At 39.9% G+C, this 17,972-nt stretch overlaps 1 protein-coding gene and 1 long non-coding RNA gene across 6 annotated transcripts in view; both read left to right on the forward strand.

Annotated features, from left to right (window-relative positions):
- The window catches only part of LOC139540411 (membrane-associated guanylate kinase, WW and PDZ domain-containing protein 2-like), a 305,518-nt gene that overhangs the window by 91,416 nt on the left and 196,130 nt on the right, over window positions 1-17,972 (forward strand). The gene's annotated exons all lie outside the window — the stretch shown is intronic.
- LOC139540415 (uncharacterized) lies at window positions 944-12,743 on the forward strand. Its single transcript, XR_011668190.1, has 4 exons — window positions 944-4,736; window positions 4,843-4,918; window positions 5,029-5,104; window positions 5,221-12,743. It is a non-coding gene; the product is annotated as an uncharacterized lncRNA (long non-coding RNA).

Here is a 17,972-nt window from a genome sequence, read left to right on the forward strand (position 1 = left end):
CAATCACAAGCTTTGAATTAGAATTTTTCCTCAGCGAGTAGATTTTCTCCATGCAGTGAATGTGATTGTACAAGGTAGGTCAAGGTATGCTAACAAAGTGACATTTCCCAAAAACATGATTACTTGTAGCAAACAGTAAAGTTAATTTTGGAATTTTCATTTTACAGAAATGGTCAAATCAGTCATAATTTTAGCTAGTTAACTTACAATGGTAGCTAGCATATTTACGTTGTTTGCTGACTTGCTTTGCAAGCTACCTAGCTAGCTAGCTAACAGAAAACCTTATCATAGTAGCTAGGTAGGGAGAGTCACACAATTAGCTTACCATTAATAACGGTGTTATCCAATGTCATCATTGTATACCAAATGTGACTCAAGTAAATTATTCTCGCTAGCTACTTAGTTATCATAGATACATGTACAATCTTGATATTATGGTATTTCAATATATGTGGTGGTCATGTTACTGTAAGTAACGTTACAGGGCTGGCTGTGTTAGCTGTAGCTAACGTTAACTAGCTAACTGTTCAAAAATTCAAAATAAGCTTGCCCGTATAGCACGAATTTGTATTATACCGTTAGCTGGCCAAATAACTTGTAGCCTACTAACTGTTAGCTAGTTAACTGTTAGTAAATCAAGAACATTGTATTTTTTATAACCACGTGTAACAATGTGACACGCTATGCATTGCAGCCATGAGATTACATTTTGGTAGTGCAATTAAATTGCATTCAGTGGAAATATGTTTTACATTCACTCCATTTAGATGCAATCAAAATGTATTTGATTTAAAGCAATATCCATGTGACATAGACTTCTTTGAAAATTACAGAATGGATCCTTGGCGGAAGAAGGAGCGCCAAGAAAAGATGAACACACGCAAGGCAGGTTGCACAGGCCAGTGGCACCATCTGCTGCTCAATTGCTTTGGCAGGGTGAGTATTTATTTTTTCCATGTTATCTGTGAGATATTGTCCTTTGATTAAATGATTAATATTAGTGATACAGTGAATTATAAGTGAAATAATCTGTCTGTAAACAATTGTTGGGAAAATTACTTGTGTCATGCACAAAGTAGATGTCCTAACTGACTTGGCAAAACTATAGTTCGTTAACAAGAAATTTGTGGAGTGGTTCAAAAACGAGTTTTAAGGACTCCAACCTAAGTGTATGTAAACTTCCGACTTCAACTGTATCAACTTTCTTTAAAGTTTAAAAGTAATAAACAATCAAAGCAAAAAAGCCACTTTTGCGTCATACTTACACTAAAGTCTGTCCATGTTTGGTTTTGAGCTATGATGTCCTCTGCTGTCAAAGTGTCTTGTCCAACAACAGCAACCCATTGTTTTTGATGTCCCGTTTCTGGTGACATTGTCTTCTGGCTGTCCCGGGGTGGAAATGATAACAGTACATGGTCAAGATGTTCAAACGTTCATAGATGACCAGCAGGGTCAAATAATAATAATCACAGTGGTTGTAGAGGGTGCAACAGGTCTGCACCTCAGGAGTAAATTACAGTTGGCTTTTTACAGCCGATCATTCAGAGTTAGAGAAAGCAGGTGCAGGAGAGAGAGAGAGAAAGCTGAAAACAGGAAGTCCGAGACAAGGTAGCACGTCTGGTGAACAGGTCAGGTTTCCATAGCCGCAGGCAGAACAGTTGAAACTGGAGCAGCAGCATGACCAGGTGGACTGGGGACAGCAATGAGTCATCAGGCCAGGTAGTCCTAAGGCATGGTCCTAGGGCTCAGGTCCTCAGAGAGAAAGAGAGAGAGAGAATTAGAGGGAGCATACTTAAATTCACACAGGACACTGGATAAGACAGGAGAAATACTCCAGATATAACAGACTGACCCTAGCCTCCCAACACACAAACTATTGCAGCATAAATCCTGGAGGCTGAGACAGGAGGGGTCGGGAGACATTATGGCCCCGTCCGATGATACCCTCCGACAGGGCCAACCAGGAAGGATGTAACCCCACCCACTTTGCCAAAGCACAGCCCCCACACCACTAGAGGGATATCTTCAAACCACCAACTTACTACCCTGAGACAAGGCCGAGTATTGCCCACCAAGATCTCCCCCATGGCACGAACCCGAGGGTGGCGCCAACCCGGACAGGAAGTTCACATCAGTGACTCAATCCACTCAAGTGACGCACCCCTCCTAGGGACGGCATGGAAGAGCACCAGTAAGCCAGTGACTCAGCCCCCATAATAGGGTTAGAGGCAGATAATCCCAGTGAAGAGAGGGGAACCGGCCAGGCAGAGACAGCAAGGGCGGTTCGTCGCTCCAGTGCATTTCCGTTCACCTTCACACCCCTGGGCCAGACTGCACTCAATCATAGGACCTACTGAAGAGATGAGTCTTCACTAAAGACTTAAAGGTCGAGACCGAGTCTGCGTCTCTCGCACAGATAGGCAGACCATTCCATAACAATTTAGCTCCAAAGGAGTACGCCCTGCCTCCAGCTGTTTGCTTAGAAATTCTAGGGACAATAAAGAGGCCTGCATCTTGTTCTCCAGCTGTATCCACTGAAATAGCGGTGGGTGAGCAAGGTTCAAGGCACGAGAGCAGGGGGCACGGGATGGGCCGCAGAGCCGCCCATCCCGTTTAAGGGGCACTGCACTAATAATGGCGCTGACTAGGGAAACGTCCCGTTTTTCTTAGTGCCAGTCTACACGAAATGCTCCTTAGATATGAATTCGGAGGGCAGATATGATTAAATATTAAAGCATTAGACCTCTCACTAAAGGCGTCACACAAAAGTTATAATTAAATCCGAACTGGATTTAACGAAAAATTTAGTGAAAAGCACACATTTGTAAATCCCAAACACTAAAAGTAATTGGAAAGGTAGATACAAATTATTTGTGACATTGTGGTTACAATAAAGAATGTAACCAAGATGCTGTGTTTTTATTTACATTACTGATGGACAGCTGGTGGCATTTTGAAAACAGGTTTTCAAACACTTGTAGCCCGATTAGCAGGACAATGGACTCTTTATAGCCCGGCTACTGTAGGTGTGAAAGTCACAACTTTCCAGTTCTCCTCACACCGCACGAAACTCCACCCTGGTAACACAGCTGCTTATCTAAAAATGACATTGCGACCAAAGAGAACTGGTGAAAGTCAAAGCAAACAAACATGTGTTTTCTATTTATTTATTTTTTGCATCATCTTTGCAATGCAAAAGAAAGGCCATACATTTACCTAGGAAGCTGGGTGTAATTGTGATGTTGTCCACAAGAGGGTGGCAGTGTATGTGCAAAGTTTCAGACTGATACGTTCAAGAATGAGAGCTCAACATAATATTTTGTATCAAGTCTCCCAGGTGTCCCTCACGAGTTTGCCCAGATGTACACAAGTGGCCGAATTGGTCACTTGATACATTTCCAAGTACATAACTATAGTGAACATACAAAAATGCTATGGTAATAAAACATTTAAGTTTACACTTAAATGGTCAAACGAGCAGTCAAGGAATCCCTGGAGGAACTGCTTTCGAGAGAAATTAATTTTGACTTTACAAACAAAAAAATAAACCCTCAGGGTTTCCGTTAGGATGGAATGGAAAATATAGTGCTGTACAACGGGAGGAAGGAGTAGGCTGTCCTTGTAAATAAAAATGTGTTATTTTTAACTGACTTGCCTAGTTAAATAACGGTTACACTAAGAGCATAACATTTCTGCACCCTAATTTTCTAATTCTTGTCTAACCAATACCCAAATGGAGATGAAGTGAAAATAAAAATCGAATTGATTTATCAAGACCTGTCCCCATGCTTGCCTCAGAGCAGCGTGAAACGCTTCTAACTTCAATATGCTCTTTAAATATATAAGACCTACACCATTTTTTAACAGCACAATACTCAACACAAGTGAGACTCATTTCACCTATGGTAGGCCTACAGTATATCAATTTTCTTTTCCCAATGATGTGACTCTCCGCCAATAATTACATTTATTGGAGGGCTCTAAATTAATCTCTAAGGGGCATTTTCCATTAGGATCTGTGAGAATATCTAAGGGGCTTTTATATCATTCTAAATTAATGAAATAATAATAATAACCGTTTTGTTTAAAAAGTAACAATATTTTGGAGGTTTCCTTTTCATCTAACCTAGAGTGAGCTAGGAAAAAGGCAATTCTTGAACACGGGGTGAGACATTCTCACTAATTTGTAAATGAAGCCAGTTTGTTATTTAGAATTATTTATTTCTGGAGAAACCTAACTTTGTCATTTAGCAGACATCACTTGCTTATATTCATGAAGATGATGAGCGATTGGCAAAGGCAATCTGTAATCTGCTGGCATCACGACACGAGGTCGACATCGCTCTAATTACAGGCAGAAGACAGTTGAAGAAACTTGCGTGGACTTGGGAAAGGTTCGGTAAAAAATGTTTTATTTATATCTTTTTTTAAATGATCAGAACATTAACCATGTGTGTTCGCTTGTTTTGTACTGTTCTGTAGTTTCGACCCAATGATTCGTCTGACAAACAAAGAACTTTGCGTCCTGCAGGCCCAGGCATGGATCAAAGCTGGCGAGACATTTGATAATGTCATCTTCACAGACAAATCACCCGTGGCCTTTGAGCAATTTGCTCAAAATTGCTACAGAAAAAAAGGAAGAAGATCAAGCAAGCCGAGTCCCAAGCATCCGCTCAAACTCCATGTGTGGGGGGCAATTTCTCGCCAGGCACGAGGCCCATATTGGATTTTTGATGGTAAGTTTGGCTATTTACATAGCAAAAGTTACATTAAAATATTGTAGCCTACACCTTACGGACTGTTATGTGTTCCACAATATTTCACTCTTGCCTCCTTTTTCAGATATCATGGCTCGAGATTTCTTTGAGGAACATGACGGTCAGAGAGGTGTTTCTCGGTACACATCATTTCTTTCAAGGTAGGATTATAGCAATATTTACGTTTAGGCCTATTTACATGTGTATTTCTATTATTGTACCTAATTTTGACTTGTTAGGCTAAATGTATTTTTTTCTTCTCCAAATGCAGACAATGACCCAAAACACATTGCCACCTGGGTTTGCATTGCAAATGAGGCCATAAACTGGGTCAAGACACCAGCAGAGTAAGTAGACCTTTATGTAGTAAAATAAAGGTAAAATAAAAATAAATAAAAGACCTACAACACCTTCGGTAGGCCTACAGTATATCTAAAAATATTTTTTTCATCTCTACATGTAGGTCTCCTGATTTAAACCCGATCGAACTTGTTTGGCATCAATTGAAAACATTCATCCGTAACTCTGCCAAGCCGACAGGCAAAGATGAACTGGTCAAGGCCATCAAGATGTTTTGGCTAGCGAAATTGACGATACAACAATGCAACAAATACATTGATCATCTCAGCCTAGTTTTACCTGTGGTCGTGGAGCTGGGTGGAAGTGCGACTAAAATGTGGTTAATATAAACATCCGCATTTGAATGTCTTTTTTCTCGTTATTTTATTAACAAAAGCATAAAGATGTTGATGAACAAATACTGTACTGCTGTTTTGAGTTAGAAAGGTAACACTTTAGAGTACTTAAGCATCGAATACATTGCAAGTTGAGGGATTTTCACAACAGTAGCCGTGTTATAAAAAGTATATTGTCCTGCTAATAGGAAACATTTGCATGATGGGCAACACCTGCTACATTTGTGATGTCTTCACTATTATTCTACAATGTAGAAAATAGTGAAAATATAGAACAATCCTGGAATGAGTAGGCGTGTCCAAACTTTTGACTGGTACTTGCTTAATTAATTTGATTAATATTATGGTGTTTCTATTCCATGAAAACTAAAAAACCTTCTGGGTTTCTGTAAGGATGGAACGGAAAATATGGCGCTGTACAACGTGACGTCGGCAGTAGAGTACTGGGCTATTTAGCTAAAGAATTCCTGTATTGTGCGAACGGGAGACCTTTTGCAATTGTAAGTAGGCCTAATAAAAAAAATCCTACTTCTATTCGGCTGTTAAGCCTCATCGCTTACCTCAGCCAGTTAAGTTATTTTATATAGGTCTAGGCTCCTAAGAAATATACTCCATTTAAGCAAATAGACTCCAGTTAACCTTTTATGGCTGCCATCATACAGGGATGATATGACAACAGCGAGTGAAAGTGCAGGGCGCCAAATTCAAAAAGCAGAAATCTCATAATTAAAATTCCTCAAACATTCATGTGTCTTATATCATTTTAAAGGTAATCTTGTTGTTAATCCCACCAAAGTTTCCGATTTCAAATATTCTTTTCAGCGAAAGCACTACAAACGATTATGTTAGGTCACCACAAAACCACAATAAGCACAGCCATTTTTCCAGCGAAAGATAGCTTTCACAAAAAACAGAAATAGAGAAAATGAATCACTAACCTTTGATTATCTTCATCAGATGACACTCATAGGACTTCATGTTACACAATACATGCATGTTTTGTTTGATTAAGTTCATATTTATATAAAAAAATCTGAGTTTACATTGGCGCGTTAGATTCACTAGTTGCAAAAACATCAAGTGATTTTGCATAGCCACATCGTTTCAACAGAAATACTCATCATAAATGCAGATGATAATACAAGTTATACACATGGAATTATAGATATACCTCTCCTTAATGCAACCGCTGTGTCAGATTTCAAAAAAAATTACGGAAAAATAAACCATGCAATAATCTGAGACGGAGCTCAGAACAATAGTCAAATTAGCCGCCATGTTGGACTCAACAGAAACCAGAAAATACATGATAAATGTTTCCTTACCTTTGATGAACTTCATCAGAATGCAGTCCTAGGAATCCCAGGTCCACAATAAATGCTTGATTTGTTCAATAATGTCCGTTATTTATGTACAATTACAATTAGCTACTTTGGAATTGTTTACCAATCTCCCTAACCAAAGTCACAAAGCGCGACCACTATAACGTGACGAAATGTCCAAAAGTTCCGTTACAGTCAGTAGAAACATGTCAAACGATGTACTGAATCAATCTTTAGAATGTTGTTAACATACATATTGAATAACGTTCCAACCGGAGAATTACATTGACTTCAGATGTGCGATGGAACATAGCTCCCTCTCATGTGAACGTGCATGGTCAGAGCATGGTCAGGTCATGATAGACCTGACAAATTTCTGTCTCCTTCGGCCCCACTTCACAGTAGAGGCATCAGCCAAGGTTCTACAGACTGTTGACATCTAGTGGAAGCCGGAGGAAGTGCAAAGTCATCCATATCTCACTGTGAATTCAATAGGATCTTGGTTGAAAATCGACCAGCCTCAGAATTCCCACTTCCTGTTTGGATTTTTTCTCAGGTTTTTGCCTGCCATATAAGTTATGTTATACTCACAGACATCATTCAAACAGTTTTGGAAACTTCAGAGTGCGTTCTATCCAATACAAATAATAATATGCATATATTAGCAACTGGGACTGAGGAGCAGGCCGTTTACTAGGGGCACCTCTGGGCACCTTTCATCCACTCTACTCAATACTGCCCCTGCAGCCATAAGAAGTTAAATTCCCATGCTTTGAATTCCGCTATCAAGGGTACCAAATGCTTAGAATACATCAGACGCAAAAAGGTTGATATCGCCCTAATACAAGAAACCCGCCTCAAACATTCTGATGTCAATAGATTCCAAAACAGATACTATAAATGTGTTGCTCACTCCTCAGCCACTAATAAAATGAAAGGTGTTTTAATATTATTTGATAAAAAAGACTACGCGTTCAGGTTGTTGATGGTTCTGATAATGACGATGAAGGACGTTTCGTATTTGTAACTACGGTTATAAATCACACTAAGATGTGTTTTGCCTCAATATATTGCCCAAACATATCGAATTCTAATTTCCTTAGTTCTATCTCAAAAAGACTATTAGATCTTTCAGAATACCAACTTGTTGTGGGAGGAGATTTTAATCAGGTATGTAATTCTCAGTTAGATAGATCTCATCTTTCATCGCACTCTCAAACTGATCAGGCTTCTGGTGATCTCATCTCATTTCTGCAGAGCTTAATATTTTAGACGCCTGGCGTCTAAGGAATTTGACTGTCGAAGATTACACTTTGACATAATACATTTTCACGGATACACTACATATTTGTATCTCCGTATATAAACAGGTGTATTCAGACAACCGAGCTGCTCCCAATAGTAATTTCTGACCATGGAGCTGTCCTGTATAGTATCTTACTTGACAGCTACAAACAGAAAGGTGACAGAAAATGTCGCTTCAACGCAACATTGCTGCAGAATAAGGCATTTTTTACAAAACTTTCAGCAAAGTTGAAAGAATTTGTATTGTTTAATAGAGATACAGCCACATCCCCTCAGTCACTTTGGGAGGTGACAAAATGTTTTCTGAGGGGAAACTGTACCTTGTTTGCCTCACATCTGAACTCAACTCGCAGTAAAAAAAAGTAGTAGATCTGGAAAAACAGATTGCTCTGGTTGAAAATGAGCAGAAACAAAAATGTACAGAGCAAAAGGGGAAGATTTTAACAGCATTAAAACATGAGTATAACACTTTACTACAATCTAAAGCAAAATGTATAATGCATCGCACAAGAGTAACATGCTATTCTGCAGGGGAGAAAGCTAGTAGACTTTTGGCTGCAAGGCTTAAGCAAAATGAGGCGTTTTCTTGTATCAATACAATTCAAACACCAACTGGTAAGATATCACATGACCCAGCAGAAATAAATGATACGTTATGGCAGTTGTATTCCCAATTATATACATTAGAGGCGGATCCTGATCACAGTAAGATGACACACTTCTTATCATCATTGGGCCTTCCCAAACTCGACAGAGAGAAATCTGGATTCTTTGATTCCCCACTTACTCTTGAAGAACTCAGGAATGCATTAACATCTATGAAAAGAGGCAAATCACCAGGACTTGATGGTTTCCCTTCTGAGCTGTTTCTTGAAATATGGGATATTGTTGGGCCACTAATTCTTGGTTCTATCAATCATGCATTAAAACATGGAGAATTCCAGACCAAAACACTTCACTGATTATAGTTTTGTTAAAAAAGGGCAAATCTTATTACAACATAGCTCAAGCTGTTTGCAAAGGTACTTGACATCAGATTAGAACTGCTTGTAGGACAAGCAGCGATCAAACTGGGTTTATAAAGGGTAATTTAGCCTCAGACAATATTAGACGTCTATTCCATATCATAAATGAGTCTGAAAACAACCCAGTCCCTGTTGCACTTTTTAGTTTGGATGCAGAAAAAGCCTTTGATAGGCTAGAATGGAACTATTTATGGTGTGTTTTGGAGGCCTTTGGTTTTGCTTTGGTAAAGGATTTATCTCCATGTTAAAAACATTGTATTCTGCATCCCAAGCAGTTGTGCCGATGGGAAACATTCTATCCAAGTCTTTCTGTCTACAACGTTCTACAACAATACAGAAAAAATGGCGCCGACAGAGATCGTTCTTAGAAAACTATGCAGTAATTTTTTTATGTATTATTTCTTACATTGTTACCCCAGGAAATCGTATTACATACAGCCGGGAAGAACTATTGGATATAAGAGCAACATCAACTTACCAACATTACGACCAGGAATACGACTTTCCCGAAGCAGATCCTCTCTTCGGACCACCACCCAGGACAATGGATCTAATCCCAGCAGCTGACCGAAAACAACAGCGTTGCAGACGGAGCGGTCTTCTGGTCAGGCTTTGGTCACTGCTCCCAAGTATACTACTCGCCAATGTCCAGTCTCTTGACAACAAGGTAGACAAAATTCGAGCAAGGGTTGCCTTCCAGAGAGACATCATTCTCTGGTACATAGAAACATGGCTCTCTCGGGATATGTTGTTGGAATCGGTCCAGTCACCGGGCTTCTCCATGCATCACGCCAACAGAGATAAACACCTCTCTGGGAAGAGGAAGGGTGGGGGTGTATGCTTAATGATTAACAACTCATGGTGTGATCATAACAACACACAGGAACTCAAGTCCTTCTGCTCACCCAACCTAGAATTCCTTACAATCAAATGCCGGCCATTCTACCTACCAAGAGAATTCTCGTCAGTTATAGCTGTGTACATCCTCCCCTCAAGCGAACACCAAGATGGCCCTCAAGGAACTTCACTGGACTCTATGTAGTAAACTGGAAACTATATATCCAGAGCCTGCATTTACTGTAGCTGGGGAATTTAACAAAGCAAATTTGAGATCAATGTTACCTACATTTTATCAGCATATTGATTGCACAACACGTAGGGCTAATGCTCTCGACCACTGCTACTCTAACTTCCGCGATGCATACAAAGCCCTCCCCTGCACTCCCTTCGTCAAATCCGACCACGACGCCATCTTGCTCGTCCCGGCTTATAGGCAGAAACTCAATCAGGATGTACCTGTGACGAGAACCATTCAATGCTGGTCTGACCAATCACCATTTATAAAAAAAAGTGCATTGGAGATATCACACCCACTGTGACTATTAAAACCTACCCTAACCAGAAACCGTGGATGGATGGCGGCATTCACGAAAAACTGAAAGCGCGATCCATTGCATTTAACCAAGGAAAGAGGTCTTATGATATAGCTGAATATAAAGTGTAATTATTCCCTCCGCAAGGCAATCAAACTAGCGAAATGCCGGTACAGGGACAAGGTGGAGTCGCAATTCAACGGCTCCGACACGAGATGCATGTGGCAGGTTCTACAGGAAATCACGGATACCAACGTCACGCTTCCAAACAAACTAAACACCTTCTTTGTCCAACTTTGAGGATTATACAGTGCCACCGCCGCGGCTCGCTTAACACCCTCTCCTTCTCAGTGGCTGACGTGAGTAAAACATTTAAACACGTTAACCCTCGCAATGCTGATGGCCCAGACGGCATCCCTAGCCGTGTCCTCAGAGCATGCGCAGACCAGCTGGCTGGTGTGTTATTTAATTAATTGAAATGCATTCCAGGTGACTACCTCATGAAGCTGGTTGAGAGAATGCCAAGAGTGTGCAAAGATGTCATCAAGGCAAAGGGTGGCTACTTTGAAGAATCTGAAATATATATATTTGGATTTGTTTAACACTTTTTTGGTTACTACATGATTCCATGTGTGTTATTTCATAGTTTTCATGTCTTCACTATTATTCTACAATGTAGAAAATAGTACAAATAAAGAAAAACCCTGGAATGAGTAGGTGTGTCCAAACTTATGACTGGTACTTTAAATGTAATGATAAGTAACATGAACATACTGATTACAAGTAGGCAATGGTTTAATTGAATGGTTTACCTTGTGGTAGGTTTTGTAGGCTTTGACACTCTTATGTAGGTGTCATAACCAGCCATAAAATAACACAACATATGTCACAACAGTTCTAAAAATATGGAATTACAGTGTTATGACAATATTGACAGGTTATGGCAATTTATGTCACCTGTTATAACATGGTTATGATTGCATCATGACTCTATGCGTCAAATGAAGTGTTACCGAAATATAACAAGCTGGTATTTAAAAACACTTCTGTCATTTCACTACATTTTGGAACATTGCTGCGGGGACTTGCTTCTTTCAGTCACATGAGCATTAGTGAGGTCGGACACAGATGTTGGGCGATTAGGCCTGGCTTGCAGTCGGCGTTCGAATTCATCCCAAAGGTGTTCGATGGGGTTGAGGTCAGGGCTCTGTGCCGGTATCTTTCATACAAATCTTAACCTTGTGACCCATTCTATATATCTGTTGTTCGTCATGTAGGTTGTGTCATGGAAAATTGCAAGATTATGTTATAGTGCTTGTAAAATTATATTATAATCTTTGTATTGCATTGGAATGGTTGTTTTATTCGACAGAATAGAGGATTCTGTCGACTATTGTGTGTGTGTGTTCCACTGAGAATGGGCCTCTATGAGATAGCACTGACAGAGGAGATTTACGATGTCTTTGGGTAATAAAGCCTAAAGAGAATTCCAGATAGTAAAGGTAATGTTTGTGTGCTATACCGTACCAGGGTGAGACGGGTTCCAGTTCGGAGTAGGAGGGGGCCAGACACTGGTCTTTACAATGAGAACTGTTGACACAGCAGTAACTGTCTGCTATGTTTTATAGATATCTTTCATACAAATCTTAACCTTTGTGAACTGTTCCTAAGATCTGTGGTTCGTCATGTAAGTTGAGAGGGGTGTATCTTGGCTATAAAAGATCTTTGTATTCTTCTGTAGGGACTCTCAAAATTCATTATAGATAGTGAATTGTTGAAAGTCAAAGGCTAAAGCTTAAAGCTCATTAAAGATGAAGTTTAAGTATAACTCTGACTGGTGTGTAGTTTGTAACTCTCCTCATTTGGTAATACAGGAAAATGCCATCACAGTTGAAAGGGGTGTATCTTGGCTATAAAAGACCTTTGTACTTTTGTCTCAGGGCTCTCAACGAATCTATACCGTACCAGGGAGAGATGGTTCCAGTTTGGAGTTGAAGGGACAGACACTGGTCTCTACACAATGAAAACTGTTGACACAGCAGATACTGTCTGCTATGTATTATAGGTATCTTTCATACAAATCTTAACCTTGTGACCCATTCTATATATCTGTTGTTCGTCATGTAGGTTGAAAGGGGTGTATCTTGGCTATAAAAGACCTTTGTACTTTTGTCTCGGGGCTCTCAACGAATCATCTTAGCGTGATTCGTCGACCAGCCATCGCTATTGCAAAGCTCTCACTAATAAAGATTCAGTTCAAGTATAACTCTGACTTGTGTGATAAGTTTGTCTCTCCTCATTTGGTAATAAAGAAATGAACCACCACAAGACCTCCAGGCAGTGTAAGGGCTATTTGACCAAGAAGAAGAGTAATGGAGTTCTGTATCAGATGACTTGGCCTCCACAATCACCCGACCTCAACCCAATTTTGATGGTTTGGGATGAGTTGGACAGCAGAATGAAGGAAAAGCAGCCAATAAGTGCTCAGCATATGTGGGAAGTCCTTCAAGACTGTTGGAAAAGCATTCCAGGGGTAAGCTGGTTGAGAGAATGCCAAGAGTGTGCAAAGCTGTCATCAAGGCAAAGGGTGACTACGTTGAAGAATATAAAATCTAAAATATATTTAGATTTGTTTAACACTTTTTTGGTTACTACATGATTCCATATGTGTAATTTCATAATTTTGATGTCTTCAGTATTATTTTACAATGTAGAAAATAGTAAAAATAAAGGAAGATCCTGAAATAAGTAGGTGAGTCCAAACTTTTGACTGGTACTATATGTATAGGGGTAAGGTGACTAGGCATCAGGTTATACACTATACACACAAAAGTACACTGCTTCAAATAAGTGGATTCGGCTATTTCAGCCACACCCGTTGCTGACAGGTGTATAAAATCAAGCACACCGCCATGCAATCTCCATAGACAAACATTGGCATTAGAATGGCCTTACTGAAGAGCTCAGTGTCTTTCACCGTCATAGGATGCCACATTTCTAACACGTCAGTTCGTCAAATTTCTACTTTGCTAGAGCTGCCGCGGTCAACTGTAAGTGCTGTGCCCCCATCCACAGCGACCATTCTGAAGTGGGTGCGGTTTGACAGCTTCAAGTTCCTCAGTGTCCAAATCATCAAGGACTTTAAATGGTCCAATCACACACACACAGGATGTTGAAAAGGTTTGGCATGGGCCCTCAAATCCTCCAAAAGTTATACAGCTGCACCATTGAGAACATCTTGACTGGTTGCATCACTGCTCGGTATGGCAACAACACCACCCTCTATCGCAAGGTGCTACAGAGGGTGGTGTGGACAGCCCAGTACATCACTGGGCCGAGCTCCCTGTCATTCAGGACCTCTATATCAGGCGGTGTGAAAGGAAGGCCCGGAAAATTGTTAAGAACTCTAGCCACCTAAGTCATAGACTATTTTCTCTGCTTCCGCACGGCAAGCGGTACCAGTGCATCAAGTCTGACGCTGACAGGCTCCTGAACAGCTTCTATCCCCAAGCCATAAGACTGCTAAATAGCTAACAGAATGGCTACACAAGCCCCTGAAAAAAAATAAAACAGAATGGCTGCACGGACTATCTGACTTAACCCTTGTCTCTATGCACACTCACAGGACTCTACACACTCACGCGCACATATCATGCCCACACATTTATACTGAATCTACACACACGCACACACACTCACATACAATCATCATTTACGCTGCTGCTACAGTATTCCGTTTATCATACACTACATGACCAAATGTATGTGGACACCTGCTTGTCAAACATCTCATTCCAAAACCATGGGCATTAATATGGAGTTGGTCCCTCCTTTGTTGCTATAACAGCCTCCACTCTTCTGGGAAGGCTTTTCACTACATTTTGGAACATTGCTGCGGGGACTTGCTTCCATTCAGTCACAAGAGCATTAGTGAGGTCGGACACTGATGTTGGGCGATTAGGCCTGGCTTGCAGTCGGCGTTCCAATTCATCCCAAAGGTGTTCATTGGGGTTGAGGTCAGGGCTCTGTGCAGGCCAGTCAAGTTCTTCCACACTGATCTCGACAAACCATTTCTGTATGGGGGTCAAAGACGAGACGTAAATTTGGTGTCCGAAGGCCATTCATTTAACATAAAAATATGTATATGTATAAATATTATGTTAAATCACTCAACTCTTACCCTTCTTTTGACCCAGAAATATTTGTGTTGCAAACTATTAAATTAAGAGAGTTATTGAGCTCTAAAGTGTCAAAATGTCCTTCACTGTAACTGTCGGGTTAAAATTCAAATGACAGTGTTTGAGTGTTTTTAAAATTTTGAAATTCACCCTAAAAATATAAATTAACACCCATGGCATAATTGTGTTAGTGTTTGCAACAATATATAGAATAATGGGCGAAATACGGTATCTAATTTTTTAATTAAAACTTTAATAACTTTTGCGCTTCATCAATCTCATTCAGTATAACAAAGGTAAAAAGCCATTTTAAAGCATATCATATGATGGTAATCATGTGACAGTGTGTGACATCACAAAGAAGACACATTGAAGACCCTCTATCAATGTGATGAGGTGAGTAAATCTCTCTGAAATATTTGATGATTTCACCTTTTCACCCTCTAGTAACCTTTGTAACAAAAACGCATGTCCTTCAGTACAGCACAGAAAACATAATTGTAACGTTATTATTTTATAAAAAGCTATATTAAATATGAAAATGAATGATAATCTTTATAGGTCAAGGTCATTACTTTATATAGGTGGCCAAGGAACTGCCTGTTTGTATGAAATCCCGTCCTTCAGTATCACGCTTTTGTCCTTCAGCACAACAAAAGTTTCATGTCATACCACAATGTCACCCGTTATGCTGAACGACAGGAGCCTTGTTATCCCATGTTTTCACTAGTTTATAACATTTAATCATGCAATTCATATTTACTTGTTTGAATACTGAATATTATAATTTTAAACTATTTCATTGCATTTTAAGGTATTTCAATGCACATTATCTTTATACGGTAGATGCCGTTGCCTAATAACGAGAGGGCTGCACTGCACAGCCAAAAGATTAACGCAGATCCCATTGCTAGGGAGGAAAGACTAGCCAGAAGAAATGCATGATATTGTTTCCATGGTTTCATGCTGCTGTCAGCAACAGTTCAATGCTGATTTAATCCTACGTGAATGAAATGATATACAGTATAATGAAGTGGTGTAGTGCACTTATTTTTCAGTGGGTATTGCATATACTCGTTAATCCCCACAATGCTTATCATAGTAGTGGAGGCCTAGTGGAGGTATACACCTTATCAATTAATAAGGCTAATGGAACAGATCTGGGCCTGGTTTCCCAAAAGCATGTTGCATAGTAAAACCCATGATCTTTGTTCTCTCTCTAGTATGGAAGTTCAGCTAGCCTGCACATTTTAAACATCTTATCCTGTTTTTTACACAGTTTTATAACTTAAAAATAGATAAAAGAAAACTACTATTGCAGCTATTAATAATAGTTCATAGGATCATTATTGTTATTGCGGAAGGAATCACATTTTAATCAATATTTGTGGGCCTTCGTTCAGGGTAACAAAATATTGTCATACAGTACTTTGTTTTGTTGACTCAGCGATACAAAAACAAATCTCAAAGGGTGGAGTGAGATATTTTCATAGATTTTACAAATTTTTTCAGTGTAAGGCAGGAAGTTTTTGTAAACAACCAACACATTTTGAGTTGTACCCGTGACACATCAAATATGTGGTATTCAAAATAAAAGAATGTAATTTTTTCTGCGTAGTTATATTTCTGCTCGTCTAAGCATGGATATATAACCTTGTGATTATGAAAAATGGGCATAGAATGACAATAAAAGAAACACTTAGTGTTATACTGAATTACATTTTACTAGGGTATATTCATATGAATCACAATAAAACTGAATTATTGGCTTTCTTGAATATAACTAATATAAGGGCATACAGTAGGTGACACTCCAATGAACATAAAAAAGCCTTTTAGGGAATTGTAATTGCTGTAAAAAAAGAAAGAAAAGAAAACCTAATAAGTCTTTGACCCACGGACCTCGCTTTGTGCACGGGAGCATTGTCATGCTGAAACAGGAAAGGCCCTTCCCCAAACTGTTGCCACAAATTTGGAAGCACAGAATTGTCTAGAATGTCATTGTATTCTGTAGCGTTAAGATTTCCCCTTTACTGGAACTACGGGGCCCGAACCATGAAAACCGTCCCAGACTATTATTCCGCCTCCCAAACTTAACAGTTGGCACAATGCATTGGGGCAGGTAGCATTCTCCTGGCAATGCCAAACCCAGATTTGTCTATCGGTCTGCCAGATGGTGAAGCATAATTCATCACTCCAGAGAATGTTTTTCCACTGCTGCATAGTCCAACGGTGGCGAGCTTTACACCACTCCAGCCGACGCTTAGCATTACGCATGGCGAGATTAAGCTTGTGTGTGCGGCTGCCCGGCCATGGAAACCCGTTTCATGAAGCTCCCAACAAACAGTTATTGTGCTGACGTTGCTTCCAGAGGCAGTTTGGAACCCGGTAGTGAGTGTTGCAACCAAGGACAGGCGATGTTTACACGTTTCAGCACTCGGCGGTCCTGTTCTGTGAGCTTGTGTGGCCTACCACTTCGTGGCTGAGCCGTTGTTGCTCTTAGACGTTTCCACTTCACAATAACAGCCCTTACAGTTGACCACGGCAGCTCTAGCAAGGTAGAAATTTGACGAACTGACTTGTTAGAAATGTGGCATCCTATGACGGTGAAAGACACTGAGCTCTTCAGTAAGGCCATTCTAATGCCAATGTTTGTCTATGGAGATTGCATGGCTGTGTGCTTGATTTTATACACCTGTCAGCAACGGGTGTGGCTGAAATAGCCGAATCCACTCATTTGAAGCAGTGTACTTTTGTGTGTATAGTGTATAACCTGATGCTTATTCACCTTACCCCTTTACATATAGTACCAGTCAAAAGTTGGACTCACCTACTTATTTCAGGATCTTCCTTTATTTTTACTATTTTCTACATTGTAAAATAATACTGAAGACATCAAAATTATGAAATTACACATATGGAATCATGTAGTAACCAAAAAAGTGTTAAACAAATCTAAATATATTTTAGATTTTAGATTCTTCAACGTAGTCACCCTTTGCCTTGATGACAGCTTTGCACACTCTTGGCATTCTCTCAACCAGCTTCCCCTGGAATGCTTTTCCAACAGTCTTGAAGGAATTCCCACATATGCTGAGCACTTATTGGCTGCTTTTCCTTCATTCTGCTGTCCAACTCTTCCCAAACCATCTCAATTGGGTTGAGGTCGGATGATTGTGGAGGCCAAGTCATCTGATACAGAACTCCATTACCCTTCTTCTTGGTCAAATAGCCCTTACACAGCCTGGAGGTCTTGTGGAGGTTCATTTCTTTATTATCAAATGAGGAGAGACAAACTTATCACACAAGTCAGAGTT

Source organism: Salvelinus alpinus, chromosome 15 (assembly GCF_045679555.1).
Source record: "Salvelinus alpinus chromosome 15, SLU_Salpinus.1, whole genome shotgun sequence".
NCBI classification, from domain to species: domain Eukaryota; kingdom Metazoa; phylum Chordata; class Actinopteri; order Salmoniformes; family Salmonidae; genus Salvelinus; species Salvelinus alpinus.